We start from the raw sequence: 20,981 nt of genomic DNA on the forward strand, positions 1-20,981 counted from the left end.
TCCTACCACAGTGAGTTGAAAGGGTAATGGTCCCTCCACCTGTTGAGAGCTCTTGTGCTGTGTAGAATCTATAACGACAAATGCATTGTACCCCTCCAGCTATTAGAACTATGTCTAAGTAGGGTGGTACTTTTGTCAACTTTCAGAGAACTTTAGAACTTAGCTGTGATTTTTGGCTGGATGCCTATATTTGACTGACCATCTGCAGTACTTAGATATAAAAGCAGACCAGTGATTTGCTTGGTGCCTTGAACTGAAAATGTTGTGCTCCAGGACTTAGAGACGTGGCTCTTTCTGGAACTGGCTCCCAGGGCCCTGGCGTGTGCTGGAAGATCGCACAAGGGGTCTCTTGGACAGTTGAGAAGAAACCTCACAAGATCCTGATCTACCGCAGCTGTCCAGTGTGGGGAGGAACGGTTACATCACCTGGGGTGGCGTCACGTGAAGACTGTGAATGGCAGGCCAGCGGGGCCTGTTACTCAGCACTGTGATGAGAAGGATGTTTGCCCACCGATCACAGACGGAGAACAGCCAGGAGCCCCGCTGCCTCCCCACAGTTGTCAGGAAGTCTATTTCAAGGCCTGACCTCAGGCGCTACCTGGGGGCCCGTTTGACTTCCCTATGCCTGGACCCCTCACCTGCAAGTAAGAATGGCAATACTTACTACTCGACCCGATTCTGAGAATCAAATGAGATGCTGTGTGGCATCAAAAGCACAGAGAACTGAAAAACAGGAGGTACTTAATACGTGCAAAATTCTTCCTCTGCTTTGAAAAAACAAATTGATTTGCTATCAAGAGAGGACGGCCAGAAAAATAGGACAGCATAATTTCCCATTCTCCTCTTTGAGAATGTACTCATATATGTTTATTTTTTCCCATAATAATACACAGGAAATACATTACATTTTCCAAGTGCTAGCCAAATTCTATTTAAGTTTGTTAACATACTAAATCATTGACGGACAGAGGTCGTCAGGAGGCTTTACTGCTCTCACTCAAAGTCAACATTGGGTTACCAAGATAGCTCTTTTCACTAAATGTGGTGGCATCTTGCCCAATATATTTTATGCTGTATGAAGACTTTTCACATGCCTAGTGAAAAACATTTATTTTTTCCTTTTTGGATGTGCTTTTCTCGCAATAAAAACTCCCTCTAAAACTGAAGGCAAATTTTATTTTAATGTGGAAATATATTCCAGCTTGAGAATGAATCAAAGCCACATTTTTTCCGTGGAATAAAAGCACTGTGTCATTAAGCTTTGGTGTGTTTTCACAGATGTTATTCTCCTTTTGCCTGGGCATGAGCTATCAGAATCATATTTTGCAGTTATGTGTGTGTACAGGTTGAAGCTAGAAATCAGGGAGAATATTAAGGCCACTGAAATTTCCAGCTGCCTAAATTTCTATTTTGAGTAATTTTGCCCACCTGAAAAGCAAATATTTAGAACATGTCTATGGTGAGTGGCCCTTCCGGACTCGTGATGGAACTTTTAGGGCAAAATGAACACACTGTTTCTGCTCCCTGTGCCCAGAGGGTGGGGACTAGGTAGTCCGCGCTTTAAATAGTCACAGGTTGTATTACTAACCGTTGTGTTCCTTCCTGATGATTCACGCACCTGACCTCAGCTTTGACATAGCTGACAAGTTCAATTCTTAGTAGCGTAACCTTTTAAAAATACATGTTTTTACTACTTAGAATCTCTTCCCTATAAAGTGCATGGCAGTAAGTGTCGACTTCTCCCTGTCTTATAAATGGAAACAAATGATCTTGTGGTCTTAAAAAAACAAAACGATACAGGGATGTGTCACCCTGATGCTGCAGTCCTGGCCTACGCCATCTTTGCTGAGTGTGTACATCCGAGTAAGTCTATACGAAGCACGGATGTACAGGTTTTAATAGAAATCTGTCCCAAAGGATTTTTGTAAGTTTTCTATCATTGGTTGGTGTATGTGGCCCAAGATAGAAATGGAAAAGAAAAACACAATGGAGAGAGCCTGAGATGGGGTAATGATGATGACAGCTATGGTACAGAAACATGAGGATGTACAGCCAGAACCAAGGGTGACCACTGTCCCCGTCTGCCTGGGACTGAAGGGTGTCCTGAACCAGGGCTCTCGGTGCCGACACCAGGAGCGGGTTCAGACCCACACTCCACCTTTTATTAGACTCGAAGAAGTTGGCAAACCAACTTCTCAGAGCCTCAGTTGTCTGAGTTGGGTAAAGAGGATAATATAACTGCCCCTTAGGTTTTAGAGATTAGAGATGACTCGCACAAAGAGAATGGACTGGAACATCGTGGGCCCTCTGGATGCATCAGCCTCCTGCAGTGCATTTTATACACACTCTCCATCAATCCCCATGACGTTCCAGCCGGGTAGGGAGCCGGATCGTTATCATCCCTTCTCTAGGCAGAATGACCTCGGGCCCAGAGGGGCTGGGACTCCCGGCTCCCACCGCTGGTGACTGGCTGATCGCTGCCCTGAGCCAAACCCTGGCCAGCTCTCACCAGCTGTGCCATCTGCATCAGTAAAGAATAAGGGCTGTTCTCATCATTATCTTCAGATAAAAATACAAAAGACTGGTCTTGCTCTCCTCGTCTCCACATCCCTCCTCCCACAGAGCAGTGATGCCAAAGCACTAAACTTGGGTCCCCAGCATCAGAGAGCAGCTGCCTTTGGGGTCCTGTTGAAAGTTCTGTAGATTCTGCCACTGTTTTCCAGGCCAGGTTTGGGTCTGGGTGGACAGGTCCCAAAGGAGAGGACAGCCGTCTGCTCCCTGGCCTCCTCTGAGCCCACTGACTCGCCCCCCACCATCATTCCTAAGCACGCTGCTGCTTGCACGTCATGATGACGCCCTGAGCTACGCAGAGTGTGGGATGCCCCGCCATGATTTATTTTTGGATTTCAAGGAGCTAGACTTTCCCTTCTTTAACTATTCAAAAGTAATGGAAACCAGCACAATGCTTCCTGCCACATCGCTGTAATCAGTAGACTTGGGAGTTAGGGCCCACGAACATTTTCCACCCTCAGTCTTCCAGGGTCATTTCCTCTTTCTTCAGTGAATCTCTTTGGGCTCTTGCTCATCGGTCACATCTTCAATCGATTGTGTGGTGTGAACACTTAGCCCTCGAGTCATCCTGCGGCTGTGGTCTGCCCAACTGTGCAAAACAATCTATTACATAGAATTCTGTTACTTTATTACATAGAATTCTGTTACTTTAAGAAGTCAAAGGCCTGCAATTCTCTTGGCATTTTTTCATGCAGTTAATGTTGTCAGGGCTCTGGGCATTGTTGAGTGTGAGCTTCCCTGATAGTTCAAGCCAAACTCTACTTGCCTTTCCCATCACTGGCCAATTTTTAATCCATTCTCCTGTGCTGATGTAGATGTTCTTTTTGTTTTCCATTCTGACACAAACTGGAATCTTCCAGAGCCCAAAAGTAAGACAGCAAATGACTAACATTGCTTGTTTCAGTTTAGTTACTTTGTAAATATTTTTTAAATACTCAGATTTTTCTATGAACCACTCAAATTAAATTTAGTGAGTTTATTTCCTTCACTTTCAAAAAAAAAAGTTGGATAAATTTACATGACTCTTTAATATTTACATGAGAAAAAAAATACTACCACCCATTTCTTTCTTTCTCCTGACTCTATCACTGCATGTCTTTCATCAGCTTTTCAGGACCACTTGTAACCCTGGGTAATTACCATAGTACACTCATTTTTTTAAAGTTTGGTTCAGCCATTAGAGATAGACTTGAACTTAAAATATCTGCTAGGTATCTCCCACTGATTTTGAAATTTCTCCCAGGTTTATAAAAATTAATTAGGTTAGTTTTGCTCCTATGAGAGACAACATCAATGAGAACGTTGGTTTATCCTGGATTTGTATTTTAGGGAAAAATCACTTGTGTTGGATCGCCCCCACCCCCAATATAATCAAAAAGCCAAGGCAAAATAAGCAAACCAACAAAAAGGCATCACACTTTGTTCAAAGGCCCTTTAAAAATATGTAATAATGACCCAGTTAACTCTCTGCCATTTATTTGACTATTTTCATATTGAGAAAATAGAATTGTCGAAGCTAGCAAAAAAGGGACCTATGAAACCAATATAGTATATTAGATTGTATTGTATCCATGAAAGTACATGCACTTTATTATTAGGCAATTCTGTCAGGCACAAATCATTAACTTTTTTTTTTTTAAGATCCCCATTTTATTTATTTATTTATTTTTATTAGTTATCTATTTTATACACATCAGTGTGTACATGTCAATCCCAATCTTCCAATTCATCCCACCACCTGCCCCCCTCTTTCCCCCCTTGATGTCCATATGTCTGTTCTCTACATCTGTGTCTCTATTTCTGCCTTACAAACTGGTTCATCTGTACCATTTTTCTAGATTCCACATATATGCATTAATATATGATATTTGTTTTTCTCTTTCTTACTTTACTCTGTATGACAGTCTCTAGGTCCATCCACGTCTCTACAAATGACCCAATTTTGTTCCTTTTTATGGCTGAGTAATATTTCATTGTATATATGTACCACATCTTCTTTATCCATTTTTCTGTTGATGGGCATTTAGGTTGCTTCCATGATCTGGCTATTGTAAATAGTGCTGCAATGAACACTGGGGTGCATCTGTCTTTTGGGGTATATGCCCAGTAGTGGGATTGCTGAGTCATATGGTAATTCTATTTTTAGTTTTTTAAGGAACATCCATACTGTTCTCCATAGTGGCTGTATCAATTTACATTCCCACCAACAGTGCAGGAGAGTTCCCTTTTCTCCACACCCTCTCCAGCATTTGTTGTCTGTAGATTTTCTGATGATGGCCATTCTAACTGGTGTGAGGTGATACCTCACTGTAGTTTTGTTTTGCATTTCTCTAATAATTAGTGATGTTGAGCAGCTTTTCATGTGCCTCTTGGCCATCTGTATGTCTTCTCTGGAGAAATGTCTATTTAGGTCTTTTGCCCATTTTTTGATTGGGTTATTTGTTTTTTTAATATTGAGCTGCATGAGCTGTTTATATATTTTGGGGATTAATCCTTTGTCCGTTGATTCATTTGCAAATATTTTCTCCCATTCTGAGGGTTGTCTTTTTGTCTTGTTTATAGTTTCCTTTGCTGTGAAAAAGCTTTTAAGTTTCATTAGGTCCCATTTGTTTATTTTTGTTTTTATTTCCATTACCCTAGGAAGTGGGTCAAAAAAGATCTTGCTGTGATTTATGTCAAAGAGTGTTCTTTCTATGTTTTCTCTAAGAGTTTTATAGTGTCTGGTTTTACATTTAGGTCTTTAATCCAACAAATCATTAGCTATTAATTATTACCATAAGCTAAATCCCCCTTTCAACATTTTGTTATACAAATTCCCAACATACCAAAAAGTTGAAAGCATTGCACAGTGAACACTCATGTAACATCCACCCAAGTTTTGTAATTAACATTTGTTACCTCTGTTTTGTTCCTTTTCTGTCCATCTTATTGATTCCTCTGTCCATAAGTCAGTCCATTATACGCACAATTTTAACAAGTTGAACGGCCTAATTTCCTGCCCATAGAAGTTTGGAAGTAATGGATTAGAATGGGTTTGGACAAGGAGAGTGTAAATAGCGGGCCCAATGGATCCTGGTCCATTGACGACCTTAAGATCTGATGTGGATGGAGACTCCCTGATGTGAAACGGACAAAGTGGAAAGAAGAGTTCAGCCATATTAATGGTTGGAGGCTCTTGCGTAGAAGATTGGAATCGTGAAGCCTTGTCATATAAGCTACAAGTCCATCCTGTCCCAGGACAGGCACTGCTAACAAGAGTCCGCCTCTCAATGAAGACTAGATATGGCCAAAGGCCCTCCTCTACTTTGCACTCCAGACGGGCACCACTGAGGGGTCAGAGCTGCCAAGTACGTGGAAACTTACTAGCCATCCATGGACGAGTGGACACCCCCTCTCTACAAACCTGAACTCCAGGGGCAGCTGTATTAGAGCCACACGTGATCAACATAGATAACAATCTACCTGATTATTAATCAAACCTGAAATCAGTAAGTATAGAGCCCCTGATACACTCAATACCACCACTCCTCCAACTCCTGCAGATTCAGGTATTCTCCTTTTGCTTACACACACACACACACACACACACACACACACACACTGAAAGAAAAGTGAAACTCTGCATTATATCCCTAAGGATTGTGAGAAGTTTCTGCTGCCTGGGCTAGACCTGAGCAGTGACAAGGAAGTTCTCAGTGCAAGGTTTTGGCCTTACAGGAAAGAAGTGAACAATCAAGTTAAGATACAATTCATGGGACTCTGGTGTCTGGGTGGAGATAAGAGCTGGGTGCACTGGATGACCAGGTGTGCGCAGGGTGCTGGAGACAAATGGTAGGTGCAAAGTCTCCTGAGTCCAGGGTGGGGATGGAGTGGATAATGAAGAGGAAGGAGAGCTATACCTGAATATATAGCCAGATTTTGAATTGTGGGCTCTGTTGGCATAAACGTGATTTGGCTTTTATCACTGGTATACAATTTGAAAGGCCTTAATAAGACAACAAACTTCACCAAGCTTAATTCCAAATTTTTATGATATCTTAGTGTACTAATTTCACACTGTTAAAGGTAGGGCAGAGGTTATGGAATAATCTGAGAAATAAATTATATGATTAAGACAGAAAACAGAGGGAATTTTAATGCATATTTTTAAAGGGCTGCTAAGAAAATAAAAGTTAAATTTCTAAAAAGTCCTAGCATATGGGGCTTCCCTGGTGGCGCAGTGGTTGAGAGTCCGCCTGCCGATGCAGGGGACATGGGTTCGTGCCCCGGTCTGGGAGGATCCCACATGCCGCGGAGCGGCTGGGCCCGTGAGCCATGGCTGCTGAGCCTGCACATCCGGAGCCTGTGCTCCGCAACAGGAGAGGCCACAACATTGAGAGGCCCGCGTACCGCAAAAAAAAAAAGTCCTAGCATAGTGGGACACTTCATTCATCCAGAAGATTCCTGGAAGTGGACTAGCTCATTCTCCAACCACATCGTAAAGGAGGCATTGCTTAGTATACACACAGAGCAGTATATTTTGTGATAGTATGACTCTTTGAATGAAGTGAAAATGTTGCTTTTGATTCATCTTAATTTTAATGAACTAAACTGATTTGCCTTGAGGCCCGCTGACAGTATGATGCACACCCGTGGTGGTGTCTGGATTCTGTGTTTTCCCTTTCTTCTCATTCTGAGACCCCTGAGATTAATAAGGAATATCTAATTTCTTAGTAGGACACTGTAAGAAGAAGGTGGCCTTGTGAGGTTCAGAAGCTCCATTTGTCCCCAACTGCACCCACACATAGTTGAGTTGTGTTCCCATTCTGTTTATGGTACAGCTGAAGTATCGTATCTTGAAGTGGAGCCCCAGTGAGCAGGGGTGTCCTGGAGACCGTGGCACCCTGCTCATGCCACCTGAGGGTGGTCTAGGGGTCAGCGGGGTAACACGAGTACAGGGTGTCTCCATGATCGTTGAGAAGATAATGAAGCAGCAAACGTGCAAAGGCACACGTGGTATCTGAACATCAGCCAGATGTGGGCAGAGGACAGGCTCAGGTAAACTGGACCCAGGGCCTAATGGGTCTAGTGGAAATAAAGATTCAAAGAATGGAAAAATCTTAAACACTTAAAATCCTGTCATGGTCTAAAATATCAATACAGGCTATGTCCCTCAACAAGTGCTCTGAGGAATCTGCCGTTTAACCGTCCTTTCACTTCCAGCCATGCATAAATGGCTCCATTGTCAGTATTTTTTTTTTTAATTTACTTATTTTATTTTTGGCTGCATTGGATCTATGTTGCTGTTCTCCGGTTTTCTCTAGTTGCGGCGAGCAGGGGACACTCTTCATTGTGGTGCGTGGGTTTCTCATTGCAGTGTCTTCTCTTGTTGTTGAGCACGGGCTCTAAGCACGTGGGCTTCAGTAGTTGTGGCTCATGGGCTTCAGCAGTTGTGGCTCACAGGCTCTAGAGCACAGGCTCAGTAGTTGTGGCACACAGGCTTAGTTGCTCTGCAGCATGTGGGATCTTCCTGGACCAGGGCTCGAACCTGTGTCCCCTGAATTGGCAGGCAGATTCTTAACCACTGCGCAACCAGGGAAGCCCTGTTGGCAATATTTTAGATGAAATCCTTTCATCAGCTGTTTCAGAAACAATTGATAATTGTGTGTTCCCGGAATTACATTTTGGCTTCAAGGACTTCTGAAAAGGGCTGAATTGTTCTTTGTAGCACAGCAGAAACAAAATGATTGTGAAGATATTAGCTTCGTAATCTGTGCACCAGACTCATTTGAGTTGTGTATTTAGTATGTGTGCGTGAGTCCGTGTATGTGCATCCAAATTTGTGACGTATACCATCCTTTGTAGGTCCAATACCTGGTAGACATTTGGTAGCAAAAATTTGGTTGTTAAGAGGAATATAGAGGTTCTTCCTGAGCAAGGTTTCTCAAGCCACACACCCTAACTCGGATTGAAAAGAGCTTTTTTTACTTGAGTTGGGGTATTGTAAAGTGGTGTTGATTTTACAGACTGTGCTCTGGGAAGTTTCTGCTTATCTGGGACTCTGGGATGTCAGGGGTTCCCAGCTGCCCCTCTAGAGCAGCATTCTCTCTGTGACTGGGCCTGACTTTTGACACCGTGTCACCCCACTGCCCCTCACCATGTGGGTCATTTCCCCCCAGCCCCTCCCCCTCCTCATTCCCCCTCCCTCTCTGTGTACTACACACAGACAGAGTGCCAGCCACGTTAGTTTCTAATTTGTATTTCTGGCTTTATTTATGCAATGGGATCAATATTATACAACAATTGTATTGCTAATTCTGAAGTATACATGGCTCATATACAACAGAACAGTCTATCCTGGCAAAGCCCATGTAATAAGAAGATGTGTTTGTTTTTTTGTGGGCTGGAGGAGTGATTATGACTTTTAAAACTTTTCACCTTTCTTAAAAAGTCTGTTTTTCTCTCCCAGTGTGTTAATTACCACAAGGGCAATGGCCATTTCTGTCTTGTTCACTTTTTGATCCCCAACCCCCAGAATGGTGCTAACATATGCTACATCCTCAACCACTGTGGTCTTTCACTGAAGTATAGTTGATTTACAATGTTATATTAGTTTCAAGTGTACAACACAGTGATTCAGTATTTTTACAGATTATACTCCATTAAAAGTTATTACAAGATAAGGGCTATAATTCCCTGTGTTGTACAATATATCCTTATTGCTTACATATTTTTTACATAGTAGTCTGTACCTCTTACTCCCCTACCCTTATCTTGCCCCTCACCTCTTCCCTTTGTTCTCTATATCTGTGAGTTTCTACTTCACTATATACATCTGTTTGTTTTATTTTTTGGATTCCACATATAAGTCACATCATACAGTACTTATTTTTCTCTGTCTGACTTAGTTCACTTAGCATAATACCCTCCACGTCCATCCATGTTGTTGCAAATGGCAAAATTTTATTCTTTTTTATGGCTGAGTAACGTTCCATTGTATATATACATCTTCTTTATTCATTCATTTGTTGATGGACATTTTGGTTGCTTCCATATCTTATCTATTGTAAATAATGCTGCAACGAACATAGGGGTACATGTATCTTTTCGAATTAGTGTTCTCCTTTTTTCTGGATATATACCCAGGAGTGGAATTGCTGGATCATGTGGTAGTTCTAGTTTTAGGTTTTTGAGGAACCTCCATACTGTTCTCCATAGTGGCTGCACCAATTTACATTCCCACCAACAGTGTACAAGGGTTCCCTTTTCTCCACCAGCATTCGTTTTTTGATGATGGCCATTCTGACAACCACTGTGTTTTGAATGAATACCTGGTGGACATCTAGCAGGTCCTCTCCCTCCAGATGGATTCCCTGAGCAGCTTGGAGCTTCATGCCCCCAAGAGAAGGTGCTGCGGGGAGCCCAGGAGGCTGTCGGAGGGGGGTCCTTTCATGGCACAGCTAGGAATGGCCTGGGGGGATCTCAGCAAGGGCCTGAGTCTCCAAAGTTGCAGTAACTTGTCAGGATGTCCCTTCTCATTCTAAACAAATATTTCCTTTTGCACCAATTTTTTTGTATTCATAACTTTGCTCTTTTTCTAAAAAAGAGGATTCTAGGACTTGTAGAAGTTTTAGGCTCCACAAAACGTGGCTCAGCCCCACAAAAGAGGTGAGTTAATATTTTTCTGGAGAACTTGTTTTCCTCTCGTTCTGTTCCTTCTCTGCCGGTTTTCCCACCTTCTTTCCCACCATCCCCCTTTCCTGCCGTCTGTCCATTTAACAATCATGGGGGCACAGTAATGGGTCTTCAACACCATCGGCAGCCGTATAAGTAGGGATGTCTCTTTTGCCGACAATCCGGGACTCATGATGTCGTGAATGTTTATCCCCCTCCCAGCTCTCCAAAAACTGTAGACATTTTAGGGCCGCTCATCCCACTCTGATTAGAAACCTAAGAAGTGGATATTTTCTCCCAATGCCCGCTCATTACCAGGATTTGCGAATCTGGCCTACCTGTGTCAATCTCATGCTTGAAACCAGGATTGTGTGTTGTTTTTTTTAAAAAATTTAAAGCCTCTAAATATATTTCCAAATTAAGAGTACATGATTTGTTGTTCAAATTAATAATCAGAATGAACATTTACTTGTGTTTCCTTTTTTTTTTGGCCATGCCACACAGCATGCAGGATCTCAGTTCCCTGACCAGGAGTCAAACCCGGGCCCCCTGCAGGGGAAGCTCAGAGTCTTAACCACTGGACAACCAGGGAAGTCCCCTGTGTTTCTTTTTTTATAATTTGTATCTTGCCTGCTATGAATAAGGGTCTGAAACATCTGTGTTATCCTTATGACTACACTGATCTTTCATGTTGCCTAATTTCAGGCATGTTATAAAGGTTCTCTTCCACCAAAATATTTACACAATTTTAAGTCTGAAATCCCACTATTAGAGAACGTTTTCGATTTCTCGTGCCTTCCAGGATTCTCTAACCAGGAGCAGCAGTTGTTGGTGAGGGCAGTGCCCTAGGCCCTGGGAGCATCAGCTGCATCACTCAGTGAGGGGTCTGGGCTCAGCGGACTCTGCCCACCGCAGGGTCTGTAAGAGCAGCACAGGTGTTTATGGCCCCAGCGCCCTCTCCATTCCATCAATTCAATGCTGGGATAGGGTGGCCAGTCTGGTACATAACTCTCAGTGCCATAGTCTGGGAAAGGGACCGCTGTGAGAATAGGCTTCCTGTTACAGCCCAGAGCCATGCTGCTGGCCCTGGACATTGCTCTCCTTCACTGGGGATAAAGGGAATCTTGTTGACCTGCACCTCTCCTTGGGCCCAGGTTCACTTCATTTCGGGAACTGTCGTGGGAGGAGGAGCTGAAACTGCTGCCAGGCTTGCAGATTTGATTTCAGCAAATCGTCCAGCAGCCCAGCCCAGCGCCCGGGAACAGGGGAAAGGGAAACACAGCACAGCGCACCGCGCACCCCTCCCGCTCCGGGCCTCACCGTTTCTGTGGAAAACATTCCCCAGGGCTCTTGCAAGAGGATGACTCATCTCAGGAGGTATTTTTAGGAATCAGTTAACTTGCATTTAGCTTAGAGAGGCAGGATCCAATTCGAGAGGAGCTGTGAGCCGTTACACACAAGCTGTTTTGAATGTTGTAATTGTTCCACGGTTTCTGGGTCTGTGGATTGAGTCATCTTCTGGTGAAGCAGAAGGGAAAACAGAAAGAGACTGTTGCTACAACAGGGCATCTGATAAGATGCTAAAGAAATCAATGCCAGTAACAGCATTATATTTATCTTTAGAGGATCACACCTGCTGGTTCCAGGCACATCTTGTAATACTTGGTTAAATTTTGCAGAGTCACTCCTGGGCATTTTAAGGATTACATTAGAATATCAGCACTGGTCTTAGAGGCAGAGGCTAATGAGGTAAAATGCCCTTTTACACACGGTTGACTTTGGGAGGTGCTCATATATTTATTTGTACCTTGAGTTTCAAACCCCTGGAAAGGAGCGAAATGAGACAGCAGATGATGCCTGCAGGAGGAGTTGATGTGGCCAGGACCCCTCTCCCTGGAAGGCTGGGAATCTCCCCAGTGCATGTATGTGTGTGTTCATGTGTGTGTGTGCATATGTGCATGTGCAGGTATGTGTGCATATTTTGTGAGTGTGTGTGCTTGTGTGTATGTTTTATTTGTGTATTTATGGGTGTATGTGTATGTACATATTTGTGTGTATTTGCCTGTGTGTATATGCATGTGTGTTTGCAGGCATGTGTGTATCTGTATTTTTGTGTATGTGTGTGTTTTGTTTTTGTGCATATGTACATATGTGTGTGTGTTTAGTCGTGCGTATTGTGTGTAGATGTGTGGGATACATGTTTGGGTATGTTTGGGTATGTATATTTGATGTGTATATGTTTAAATTTACACATGTGTGTGTATTTGACATGTGTATATGTGTGTTTGTGTGTATGTGTATTTATCTGTGTGTGCCTGGGTGTGTGCTTGGTTGCGTGTATTGTGTGTACGTGTGTGGGGCCCATGTTTTCATGTATGTGTGTTGGGGTGTGTATGCTTGGTTAGTACACAACCAGTCCAGTTATGCACATGTAGGTCTACCCAGAAGCTAGTGGGTGAGTGAGTGAGTGGTTTGTGGAGTTTTCAAAGCTGAGAAATTGAATCTTTGTTTCAGTGGCAGAAAAGGGAATTGTCCTCTCAGATGCCCAGAGAGTGATGGTTCAGCTCCGTGGGGCTTACTGTGGTGGAATTTCTCGTCTTCCAGTAATGATCAAAAGCCAAACAAAACAAAAAACAAAGCAAGTGTCAGAAAAGAAACCTTTAAAAATTGTGGCTGCCCTGACTATTATGTTTCTCTCACTGTTGCTGCTTTTCTCCTACATTCTGCGCCCCCTCCCCCAGATATTTACATCACTTTTCTGAGTTGGTTTCCTTTGTGTACAAGTTCCACCCATCCTCCGCAGGGCATGTGAGTCTGTGCTGACTGATCCTGCACCTGGTATGGCCCGGATTTAACCCACATTCATGAACTTAAAAGGCGATCCTTCTCCAAGTGGAGCTGTGCTCGCCCAGAGCTCTCCCAGCGCCATTTCACAACCATCCCCTTTCACCATCAGTATTATTAAAACAGATGGTGCCTTTCCACTGCGGCAGGGAGCTTCAACAACCAATTTTAGAGAGTAAATTGCAAAGTTGAAGTTTCCTTTTAAATAAGCAAAGGATAGCTGATCCAGGTCAGCCAAGACAGAAAGCCAGATCTCAAATTTCACCTGAAATTCAAGCCACTGTAAAGCAGTCCTTTGCTAAAAAAGAAAGAAGAAAAACCCTATGTGGGATTCTTACGTTGGAACTTTGATCACGGTTTTCTCCTTTCACTGTGGGTGAAAAGCAGAAATAGTACATGGTCTCTTTGACAGTATTTTTGCCTTGGCCAAAAATGAGGAAGTATTAGATAATTAATGCAAAATCTTGTTTCAACGTAATTTCCAGTTGTCATTCCACACTCAAAAATATTTGGCTAACCTGGAGAAGCAGCTGAACCCTGGGGTAATAATTTTATCCAAATGGTCACTATTTAAGAACTACTAATTACTAAAATGAACTTTCCAAACATAATTTTTTGTTAAATTACAGTCAAGTGCTCCCATTTAGATGCAAATAGGATAAGAAAAAAAGAATACTTTAAAAATATGTACCCTTTATTTTTCCTATGTATAATGTCCAAACTGCCTATATACTTAATTTACTCACTATCCCTTCTCCTCCAGATTTCCAAGAACTCTTTCTGCGAGGCACATGGACAGGCATGGTATTTCCCCCTCGTGTCAGCAGAATGACCAGGCCTTGATATTTGCATGTTTCCCCAGTTATTGTTGCTCAGCTCATGATTACAGAAAAATGAATTATGGCCCTGCCTACACAATATTATCTCTACATTATACATAAAATACAGCAATCAATGTGATATGTTGTTTTTGTACATGAATAAAAACATCTGAAAGAAAATCTTTACATGTACTTGTAAGTGGTGGTACTTTAAGTCCAGAATAACATGAAACCTACTAACTGCCTGTAGCTGTCTTCCAACTCGATGATTTAAAACTTCTGGGCACTTTTTTCCCCTCCATCACACAGTAATCAAGGGTAAGGACACACTTATAGTTGGAACATTCTATAAGGTTAGAATAGGGCAATCTACGAATCACAAAGCCCTGGCCTTGAAGTCGAGAGACTGACTTCCAATTTTCTCACCATTGTCTCCCTAGGGTGCCTCACTGTTCCTGATATAGTTCCAGTGCTTGAAGCACTGCTGCACAAATGAATGAGAACCACTCTGGCTTCTAAAACACACCCCCTCCATTTCCAGGTGTTTTTCTAGAGAAGTGAGGAGAGAAAAACTGACTAAACTCTGCCATATTCGTTTTTCCAAATCACCTGTAATTAGGATACCCACTCATCACAATTTTGAACATTTTGCAATATATTCTTCTTTTCAAATTTACTTTTCATTTACCGAAGTGGGATTATATTGTATTGTTTCAAAACAAATTTTATAATGAGGTCAATCTACATTACAAAAAAAAGGAATATGGTCTTGGTAGCATTTGCATTTTCTTGTAAACTCTAACATCTTCTGGTTTTTGCCTTTGTTTCAACTGAGAGTTTTGCTTTTTTTCAAGTAGACCTCAAGTCCACTAGTAGCCAGACATGACCTGTAGGTTTTCCAGGAAACACCTCCTGTTCTGTTAAATGTCGCATCATAATTCCACAAAAGTCTCATGTCTTGGCTCAGGCTGCTACAGCAAAACAAAACAAATCAAAAAATGCATAGATTGGGGGTTTAGGCAGACATTTATTTCTTATAGTTCTGGAGGCTACAAGTCCAAGATCAAGGTGCCAGTGGACTTGGAACCTGGTGAGAGCCCTCTTCCTGTCTTGCATACGGCTGCCTTCTCACTGTGTTCTCACTTGGCAGAGAGAGAGAAAGAGAGAGAGAGAGAGAGAGAGAGAGAGCGAGCTCTGGTGTCTCTTCCTCTTCTTATGAGGACACTAATCCTATCATGGGGCCTCCACCCTCATGACCTTATCTAACCCTAATAACTGCCCACAGGGCTTACCTCCAGATACTGTCCCACTGGGGGTTAGGCTTCAACATCTAGGTTCTGGGGGACACAAACATTCAGTCCACAGTACCTCATCAGTGTGAACCATAAAACATTAAATGCATTCATTGATGAGCTCTGAATTTATTCAAAGAGAAGAATTATCAATCTTCCACCTCTAGCATGAAACTTGGAAGCAGATCAATAGCAAAACACATTTCTACAAAAGAGCATAGACTTTTAGGCATAAACTTTGTATTTAACATATTCCCTGACACTTAACTGGGTCTCAATCAATATTTTTTAGTCAATAAATGAGTATTGCTGAATCTCAGTGAAATTCGTAGGATGTTATCTATAAGGTCCAATTAAGCTAACTAAATGATTTAACCTGGTGAATAGAGTTTAATGGTTTTTTTTTTTCCATACTAAAAAGTGCCTGCTGAAAAATGACAATGTTGTTTCAGAATAATTGATATTGAACAATTCCTGCTGACAGTAAGGGTCATTAACTTCATTTACTGCTTGATGATTCCTCGTACAGAATCATAAGATTGTATCATCTGCATAAAGGAAAATGTTTATCATCTTATTTCTTATATTTATAAATGGTATTGTCACAAATTTGGGGAAGTTTTGAAAATGTGGGTAGGCTAAGAACATGACTGTCTGCATGCATAAGTAGTCTCTTTCAAAAGAGTTTAAGATGTGTGACTAATACTTATTCACCAGCTCACTTATTTTCATCAATACATTTTTTAATAGACACAGTCCCTAAGTTCTTATCATTTTTTCCCAAACTCCAGTGATTCGGGATGGTTCATTTTAATAAGTCCAAGGGAGGGCTTATGATAAAAAAAATCAAATATTGAATTATGAATTGTGGTAGAAAGAAAACTAAGCTATAAATTTAATAAATTAAAAAACTGTTTTGACCTTGTCGCTAGCTAAATTCTATGGTCCTCAAAGACTTATTTTGCCTTCCTGGACTTTATTTTTATCTGAAAATGAGAGTTTGAAATTGGCAAATGCGGATTACTCTTTTAGTTGTTAACATTCACAATTCTCAATCACTCAAGTTTGCGATCAATTGTGATAGGTGGTAAAACCAAGGGGTTTGTGGGGGTCAGTGTCCCAGAATGCTTCCTGCACTGGCGGAGCTGGTGTTTCTAGTGCCAGAGACCAGTTGTGTGTTCACCCATTTCCTCTTCCTCCTGGAAAATGGCAGGATCACATTTACCAGACTTCCTTGTGGTCATGTGGCAAAGTGGCAGCCAATTGAATGTGATCGTAAGTGATGCACACCCCTTTCATGCTCTTTATTTTGAAAATGAAACTCTACCATGCACATTCCTCCAGGCTATCTTCCCCTAACCCCCTTGATGTGCACAGCCTTGAGGGTCTTGATGTGGGTGGAGTCATAAGATGTAAGGACCTGGGTCTCTGAATCACCACCTGGAGGAAAGCTGGAGCCGCCCACTCACCCACTAGGAATACCCATTTCTGCACATCCCTTGAGAAGGAAAGAGACCTCCATCACTTGGTGCCACTGCATGGGTTTGTGTGTCTGCTGGTTACAGCAGCTAGCATTGCCCTAGCCATTGCACTCCTTTTCCAAAGAACTGTGTGGATCAGACTTCTCACGTTTAAAAATTTCTTCAAAACTGCCAGTCAGGTAACAAGCATAGTAATCTGCGTGGGGACTCAGACAATGATGTCCCGCTTGTTTGGCAGTTGTAGCTTGGTTGGAGTTAATGGTTGAGACTGAAAGGCTTGAATTTCCTTACTACTGCTTTTTTTTCTTTCTCTGTTTTAATTTTGTGAAGTGCTGTGGGGCTGTCCTGCAGACACCATATAAATTATCTCTGGACGTATGTGTGTATGTCGATTTGTTCTACTAAATTTAAGTTAACACGTCCCCTTAGTTCATTATTCAGAGAGCTGTCTTCTGACCTATGTCTTAAAGACAGCCTAGGAGATTTGATTTACATGCTCCTATTTCAATGCCTGTGCACAGTCAGAGAAGAAAGAAAATTAAGTCAAGAGTGGAAGGTGCTTTCTCTGCTAGAAGATTGAGGCTGAGAGTGACTTAAACAATGCCACATACAGGCGGCTGTTCCATTCTCTGAACCTGCTCATGTTTCTTGCTTCTGGAATAGATGCACAGGATTTCAGAACAAAGAGGCCTGGGAAGGATGGACACTGTGATATTGGTGCTCCAGCAACTGTGTTTTCAGATTATCTGCTACATGATTTTAGCATAAATCATGACGAGAACAGGCTACAAAAATAAAAACTCTCTCCTCTGCTTTGGTTCATGGACTCTACTCTGCATTACCATGCTCCTATTTCTCCATATTTTTCTTAATCATTTCCACTTCATCCCAGTGAACTTTATATAATACGTCTATAGGAAACAAGATTTTCACGAGTCCTTGACTGTTTCTCTAAGTGTTTGCTGTGCAAGTGAAATGTACATAAGAGCAGAGAAATCTGAGTAGATAAGAGTGAAGAGCTCATGCCTTGATCCTGGGTGGTGAAATTTCTAATGTCTGCTTTCCTGGGTAAGTGAAGACACTGTCTAGAGGTGCAAGACTCCAGAGTGCATTAAGTGTCTAAATTAGGACTGAAACATGGTACAGAGAAGAAGGCAGCAAGCAGCCTATCAGTTCCATGACTTGAGATCTAGGGCTCATTTTGCCACCAGATGCCTGCACAACCTCATACACATCAATTCTCCACTCTCGGCCTCATTTTCCCCATCTGCAGGCCAAGCACTTTGTGACACATGCACTGGAAAGCCCTTTCCAAGAGCACCAATAATTATCAACCTATGGGAGTGGTTGAGTAAGGAGTTTATGCTCCTGGAGGTAACGAAAAGGCTCATGGTTCTAACTTCTAAGGATGACCTTTCCCAACTGAAATAAAACCTCTTTAAGTACCAGTTACAAGCTATCTGAAACTTTATTTGGTTGAATTGAATTAACCGCACCAAAAGATTGAATAATTCAATTTGGTCAAATACTTCATTGGTTCAGACACCCCATCAGCCACCCTGCACCCTGGTCCATGTGGAGACAGGCAGTAGCAACAACGGTGTCTGAGGGTCAGAAAATATTCGCTTTATCTGAGCATAGAAAGTTTTGAACTGCTGGAGTTTTTTATTAAAATGAAATAATTTCCTCTCACGGAAAATAGATTTTATAAGTTAGTTCTTGAACAGTATAAATTAATTACCAGTGGAAAATAACAATGCCATAAGTAGAAGAAAATGAATACTGAGAAGGGAAATGGAAGTGACAAAAAGGATGTTTTTAGTATACAACTTTTCAAGAGGTCAGCTCTGTACACAAAGACACTTGATGGGTTTCCTATCGACACTGAAACAAATTACCACAAATGTAGCAGCTTAAAATAGTGCAAATTTAATATCTTACAGTTCTGGAGTTGAGACGTCTAAAATGGGTCTCACTGAGCTAACACCAAGGATCGGAAGAGCTGTTTTCTCTCTCGAGGCTGTAGGGGAGGATGTGTTTCCTAGCCTTTTCCAGCTTCTAGGGTAACCTGCAGTCCTTAGCTCCTGGCCCCTTCCTCCATTTTCAAAGCCAGAAATGTAGCATCTTCTAATCTCTCCCTGACTTTCACCTCCTCCCTCCCTACCTTAGAAAGACCCTTGTGATTACATTGGACCCCAGACAATCCAGGACAATCATGCCATCCCGAGGTCAGCTGATTGGCAAATGTAGTTCCATCTACTAGCTTAGTTACTCTTTACACATAACCTAACACATTCACGGATTCTGTTAGATTAGGATGTAGACATTGAGGGGTAGCAGAATACGCCACACCAGAACACGCCACCATGCCATAAGGATTATTTGGAGCTGAAGACAAGTGAGAAGAAGCAAATACAAGAAAAGCTCTCTGTCCTCCCCCATTTGCCTAAAAGCAGGAAATAAATGTGTAAAGGTGTCCCCTCCCGTCTCTTCTAGAAAGGACAGAAGTTAATCACCAAGGACGACTCTAGACCCTGATCAGCCCAGAGCTGGCACCAGAGGAGTCCACACAGCACACTTACTAACTGGCCTTTGTCTCCCAGGAGTTCCCCAGAGTATTTGCCTTCATATAACTTGCTGACCCTAAAAGCACAAGTCCCTTTCCTTTGTCTTGTCATGTTTCTGAAAGTGTATTTTTCTTTTGTTAAGATGCTCTATAAGCCCCAGTCTAACCACCTCTTTGAGTTACTCACTGCTGAGTTTTCTGCATGTATGAGGGCTGCACGTGTTACAAACCTTCTGCTTGTTTTCCCCTTGTGAATCTCTCTTTCGTCTGTCTAATTTACAAGCCGCAGCCAGGAACCTAAGATGGCCAGAGGAAAAAGAAAAATTTCCTCTCCTAGAACATTTCTGGGGAGGTGCATTATCTGCCGACCACAGATACTGACCATTTAAAGTTGAGTAGGTTGTTTCTAATTCATGAAGTTATGGAATCATCTACTCAGCAAGTGTTCATTAAGTGCGCACTCAGCGCCAGGCACTGTACAGACTGTGGAGTCAGAGTGCTGAGCATGACTGATGGGGCTCTGTCTTCGTGGAGCATGGATTGAGACCCAGAGGTAAGGGGAAATACCGAGGGAGGCTACAGAAGCACAGCCAGGATGACCTCAGCATCTCCTGCAGCCAGCTGGAGGGGACGTGGATATGTCTGGTGCAAATCTTGGTAGACACTGATAGATGTACCTGGTCCAGGCCACTAGGATGGGCCCAGACGTCACAGCACTAAGACCCTGCTCCCTGCCAGGGAAGATAGGATTTAATAGAGAATCGCTTTTCTTTCTGACAGCCCTACTTCCCCTCTGTTCCTGGCCCCCGCATCATCCTAACCTTTCCCCCCAAAATTCTCAGCCCCCAACTGCCTCTTCCCTACCTTCTCTAGTCTTTTCTCTTGCTGGCTATTTGTAGGGAGAAAATGTTTGGAACAGAGAGATAAAACCCTCTTATAAAAAATCATCAAATTTCACTCCGGTTGCAGGACGTCCCTGGTCACTGCCGAGCTTCCTGGCTCAGACCCAAGCACCCCACAGTGCTCGACCCGTCACCCATCTTCCATGTCTCCGTGCAGCCAACAGCCAAGACCTTTCGTTTCCCGTCTCCCTTCCGCCTCTGGCAGCACCCTGCACAGCCATGTTTCTAACATAACGACGCGACAGAAAACGCTTGAACCAATGTCCTCGGCTGAGATTTCCAAGTGCAGGTCAGGGATAATCTGAGAAAGAGGTGAATCCCTAAATGAGAAACAGCTGATCAAGAAACGTGAAAGAAAAGCTTTTACTGTCTAGTAATGAGGATTCCATCAGCATACAATTGTATTTGTTAAACATCCCATCAATATTGTGATATTTTGGGCTTACATCATGCACTCCAAGGAAAATATTTAATATATGGATAAATTTAGGAGCTGCTGTTGGAAACGAAAATAGCTAATGTTTTAGGTAATGGTTGTTGATATTAATAGAAAGTACTCTGCTTTCAGCATCCACTTCTATAAACAGATCCCGTTTCATCTGCTGCTGTACCAAAAGCAACCTCTTTATAATTCCCTTCCTAATTCTTTTCTCAATATTAGTTTCCACTTTAAAATCTCATTTACTTTGTTATCTACATAACTGACTGTTAATCACCAAATTTAGTCATGGAGATTTCAAAGAAAACGGGGGGGGGGTGACTCTCCAAGTGCTGGCATTTCTCTGGTTTGCTCCTTATTATAAATAAACAAACTCCAACATGTGCTCCTAACTCTCCCATTCCTTTCCTCC

Source organism: Grampus griseus (assembly GCF_964374135.1).
Source record: "Grampus griseus genome assembly, chromosome: 2".
In the NCBI taxonomy this organism is placed as follows: Eukaryota; Metazoa; Chordata; class Mammalia; order Artiodactyla; family Delphinidae; genus Grampus; species Grampus griseus.